Source organism: Aptenodytes forsteri, unplaced genomic scaffold (genome assembly GCF_000699145.1).
Source record: "Aptenodytes forsteri isolate BGI_AS27 unplaced genomic scaffold, ASM69914v1 Scaffold185, whole genome shotgun sequence".
Taxonomy (NCBI): Eukaryota; Metazoa; Chordata; class Aves; order Sphenisciformes; family Spheniscidae; genus Aptenodytes; species Aptenodytes forsteri.
In genome coordinates this window covers 1,452,387-1,457,875 of record NW_008796214.1, presented here as the reverse complement: position 1 = coordinate 1,457,875, position 5,489 = coordinate 1,452,387, and positions in this window count along the sequence as shown.

Here is a 5,489-nt window from a genome sequence, read left to right as displayed (position 1 = left end):
GCAGCAGGGTACTTCGCGTAACGCTGCTACCTCAGCCCCCTGCACGCCGGTCCCTTTCCCACCTCCCGAGGCAAGTTTCCTCATAAACTTGGACCTATCCCACCCCTCACGAACCGAATTGTCACTCTGCGCCTTGTCTTCTGACTGTGGCCAGCCGAACGGCCAAAGGACTGTCCTGTAAATCTCTTGAGGCCTGCGACAAAATCCCCCCTTACAACCAGGCCTCTATTTCTGCAGTTACATATTTAACAGCTTCTCCACTGGTGCCTCAACGTCTTTTTGCTTTAAGGCATAAAAGTTTACGCAGCGTGGAATTAATTTACCTGTACGGTTTGAGCAGTATGTATGAGCAGTTGCTTTCCAAAGGCAGGCATGGTGCTTAGGAAACAGAAAACACCACATACCTTAGACCATTTCATAGGACTGGCGCTGCCTCCCAGACCCGTGTCACTGCGGTCGTCAACAGACAGGCTGTACAACCTTCTTCACAAAATTTCAGGTGCTCGTGTGATACGGATTAGCATAACTCGTTGGAAGTCTGGGCTCCACTGACTTACACCAGCTAAAAACCCAGCTCCTGACGTGCCGGTGGTCAGTGCCCGAGGCGGCTGTTCTCCTTTCTTGAGAGAGAGAGGTTGTATCATCCACCGTCCCTCCTGAATGGGTGCAGGGACAGCCTGCCACACTTGTACAGGCTAGGGCTGAGCGTGCCAAAACCTTCGCAGCTGCATCTCTGGCTACCAGCACTAAGTGTCAGGCACTTAGCCTGGCTTTTATGATGACAACCGCTAGATTTTGCCAAAGGAATGATGCCTTGATGTGCATTTCTGTCTAATCAAATGTCACCCACGTGTAATCGGGCCATTTGGGTTCCAGCACCTGCTGTTCTGCCTTGGTTGTGGTGTCACAGCAAAACGTGCAGAATTAGTGGTCTGGGATGTACTCAGCTGCCAAAATCTGGGGGGACAATTTATTTTTATTCTTTTAAGAACAAGTTTCACTGATGAGATCAGTGGTCTGGGATGTACTCAGCTGCCAAAATCTGGGGGGACAATCAGATTATTTTTATTCTTTTAAGAACAAGTTTCACTGATGAGATCAGCACCGTGCTGTTAATCTGCCCATCTTGCAGGCGCTGTGGCACACGCAGGCATCTGTACCACGCGGATGCGTTGGCAGTAAGCAAGCTTATCCTGCGGTCTTTTCAACCATTCATACATAGCAAAACGAGCTCTTTTCTTTACCTCTCACCTTCATGATTGCTCACCTAAACAAGAGGGTGTTGCTGGCTACAGATCACAGCCAGTTACTAGCTTTCAGCATAGCACCATTCCTGCAACGGCGTACTTTCTCCGTTTGTGTCCAAGTAGCATACCAGAAAAGGCTTTTTTTTTTTTTTTTTTTTTTATTAGCACCTGTGGTGTGAAGCACAAAAGGAGCCTGTGTTTGTCTGACAGGCAATAATAACAGAACAAAACCTGTATGAAGTACCCTGACGGGAACTGGAAAGGTAGTGCATTCTGATGAGGACGATTTTTTTTCAAGGTAGTAGTTTCACATGAGAAATCAAAGGAGGAGGGAGAAGCTGGTGAAGAATTGAAAGCATATTTGAAACCGTGGTTCCAGCATGTGGTTTGCAGAATCCTTGGTTCAAGTCATGACAATAAGCACTATTGTTTTCTCAGAAACAAGAAGAAGCCTGCTGGGGAAAACCAGGTTTAGGAGAAGCAAGAATTCACCGAGCTGCAGAGTGCTTTCAAATTGTATCACAGCTTCTGGCAGGAAGACAACCGGAAGAAATGCTAGCCTGGGTCTACAGATCCAGCCAGGAACCAAATTTCCATATGGAGACAAACGGGGGTATTGACACAAATAAGACTGTGAAATACAAACAGCAATTTTGTGGGCAAGTAAGAATGCCCAGGGCTCAAAACGAGGAAGGTTCAAGCCAGCGTCCAACCTTTGGAGATGGCTTTCTGCCTTTGCGAAATAATTTGCAGACCAGGAGAAATTGTCCTAGGAAAAAACAGCTGAGCCAAGGGACAGACTGTGCCTGGTAAGAGACGTAGCATGTACCATGTGCCCAAAGAAAGCAGCACAAGAAAAAAGGCATTTTAGTAGCACCACAAAGTGTTCAGTTTTCTCTGCAAATTGTTTGCGAGCTGCATCCTGTGACCGGGGTATAACATTTAACACAAACGGGCCATCTGCCTTGAGCTAAAAACATGTTGCCAGAGGAGTTTGGTATTTAAAAGAACAGGAGCCCCTGCAAATAGAAATAAAAATAGACACAAAGAGAAAGCAGAAATAAAGGAAAGAAGAGGTTTAGCAAAATGAAAATAAAAATACAGAAATAGCAAAGGGGAAAAAAAATCTCAGCAGATAACAGCCCAAAGCCTGATTGCTGAGTGCCATTTCTACTAAGTGGTCCGATTTCACAAGTATTACGTTGCCTCCAAAGTCTCCAAACAGTCTTGTGAAGAAATGGTGTCAATGGTCTGAAGTGAAACTGCAAAAGACCTAAAGGGTCAGGCTCAGGCTCTAGCCTGGCACCGCGACGCTCCGGGGTGCCTCTGAGAGCACCTAAAGCACTCGCCGGGATCCTGCTAAGAGAAAGCTGAGAATACCTGTGGAGCTGCTGATGTTATCGGAAGGGGATTATAACTTCTCATGCAGGCAGGAGAAGCCCGTGATGATAAAGCCAGGCATCTTTGCGCTCAGGAGCAGGACTCTGTGTGCATATGTATACAAACACAGCAGGAAAACGTGGACTCAAAGGGCAGCGGCCCCTCCTCGGAGGGATGGCCCGGGCGATGGATCCGATAACCTTGGCGCTGGAGAGCCACGGGCTGAAAGCGTGGCTCAGAAACAGCCGGTACCTGTGCAGTTACCTGCACTCTGCTCTGCCCTCCTCCTTCGGAAGGGGAGAGGTGGGTGCTCCCTCCAGTGTGGTCTGTGCTGCACTGCAGCACCTGGAGAGCTGCGAGCACGACTGGTTTAGCTGGTTCAGGGTCGGATCCTGGCGCTCAGACAGAGGAGAGGGGCAGCCTTTGTTTCCAATTAAAGGTTCTCTGGTTGGTTCGGTCTTCCTTCCTTTGACCAATTAAAGGTTCTCTGGTTGGTTCGGTCCTCCTTCCTTTGACATCAGTTGTTTTTTTTCCTCTCCCACTGCCCTCTGAGGGCTGCGAGGTATTTCTAGGGCCACATGCCAGCTGATGCCCAGCCCCAGGCAGCGAGAACAGGGGATGCTGTTCGGGGAGATCTTGTGCCTCCGGCCACGCGTGTACTTTGGGACCAAAAACCACAAGCCGTTTGTGTGCAGACCCCAGCATCTGTTGAGTTTGGGCTCTGAGGTATGGAAATACGTAAGCTGCTCAGAGGAAGGCCGTCGAGGCTGCTCCCGAGCCTATATTCCATATGCCGTTGGAAGGAGACTGAGGGCGACAATATGCTGGGCGAGGTGGAAGCTGCACGTCACCAACCCAAGAGCGGCCGGAGTGGTCAGACTGTCTCCTGCCGGCTGCTTCCAGACCTTTCCTATCGCAAACCTCGCCTGAGAGTTTCTCCTCTGGTTTCTTCTCTCCCTGTTTCTTCCTCCCCCTCCATGCACCGGCCTCTTCCTCACGTCAAGCTGTGCCCAAATGAACCGCAACAAACCTTATCGAGCTGGAGACTAGTTTACACCAGTGCTGAGCAGAAACCAACCTACTGTAAAGAAATGACCCAAATTAGGGGATTTTAGAGAGCTGCTTAAATCCTCTTTATGTGCCCATGTGTTCTCACTGTTTATTTTTTTTCTTCCTTTCGTAGAAATTGCTCCTGCTTCCTCACGCCGTGTTAGTGGGGCAATTATACGACATTATCCCGATGCGAGGGGCTGTTTCCACTCTGCAGCCCACAAAGGCCAAAGGCTTTGTTCCCAAAAATCGCAAAGCCAGCAGCAACGGGGAACGTAGCCAGATGAAAGTGCACTCGTGCGGCCAAGGCTGACCGCAAATGACAGCCTCGTATCAAGAGCCAGCCTGGAAAGACAGAGGGACAAATGCCTGTCCCCCGATCTCCTCCTACTCCCTGAGTGACGTTGGATGCATGGGGAACGCACTCAAAATCTGGAGGAAAAGCGGCGCTGCTGGAGTTGTACGGAAGGCACTGGCTCTTAAGCACCGCTGAAGATGCTCAGTCTTCTCGCAGCAGCTTTAGCACATTTTTCTTCTCCCCTTTAATCTGGGCCTCTAGCGACACGTGCCCGCCCTTAGCTGCTGATCACTTCAAGATGTGAGAAGCTGGTCTGGAGCGAAAGAGGCGGCGAGGGGGGGAAATTCAATCTCTGTCACCAGGGCCTGAGAATATGCAGTGAATAGGCAGCTTTGCAAGTCAAAGGAGTCTGGGAGTGATTTGTTCTTTTTTTCACTGAACTTAAGATGTTTTTTCTTCCCAACTGGAAAAGCTTTCCAACTGGATTTCATCTGGTTCTTTTCTTTCTAACAGCCTGAGAAGTGCACTGCCCTTCCCAGCTCTCATTACAAATTATACACAAACAGAAATGAGCAGCTTCAACGCAGAGCTGTCTTCTTGCCCCATCTCTGTTTCCACGGTGCGCCGGTGCTTACCTAGTGCTAACAGAACAAAATTTACATCTCTTTTCCTAATTTCAAGGCTTTGGGAGGGCTGGCAGGCTGCTGGAAAAAAAGTTACGCTTGTGTCATAGCTTCAGAGAATTTTATGTGCAGGGAGCAGAGTGGTTGCAGCAGAGAAATACACTGAGTCACGTCAAGTCAGCCTGTTCCCCCAAATCCCAGTCCCTTCCCATTTGCGGTGGGGAAACGCTGATGGCCTCAATACAGCTTGGTCTCAAACCCCTTCAAGCACGGCCAGCGTTTGGGACAGGTTCTGAATACCCAGAAACTCCTTCGTTTCCTTCCCGTGCCGTCAGGAGACCTGTTCTTTTTCACTCCTTACATTAAACGGCTTGTGTTGCACATTGGTTTCACTCGGGTCTTCCTCCTTTTCTCATCGCGGCCTGGTTTCGTCTCTGTCCCCTCTTGTCCTGCTGTTCTGGTCCAGGCAAGCGAGGAGCGGTGCTTTCAGCACACCGTGCCCTTCCCAGCCCGCAACACAGGGTCCTGTATCTGGTCCCCCAGGCAGCAGCCATGTCCCCACCTTCTCGGTGTGGGGCTCCGCGGGAAGTGGAGGCTGGGAAGAAGGGAGCTGCTCCTCAGAACGTGCAAGCACAGCCCTAAAATACCTTCCTGGCGATAAATCCAGTCCCCCTGCATGAAGAAGTTGTCCATCCACGGAGAACTGAAGGACAAGCTCTTCTCCCAAGCAGCAGCGATTGCACCCAGCATCCCACCGGGGCCAGGCCCGGGCACCTTTGCGACCTGCCGGGCCGGCCTGGCGGGGCTTGTGGGGCGGGACCGCAGCCCTGGAGCGCAGGGCACCGTGCCCCGGTGCTGCCCCGTCCCCGCCCCGCGCCGGGGCCTCGCGGG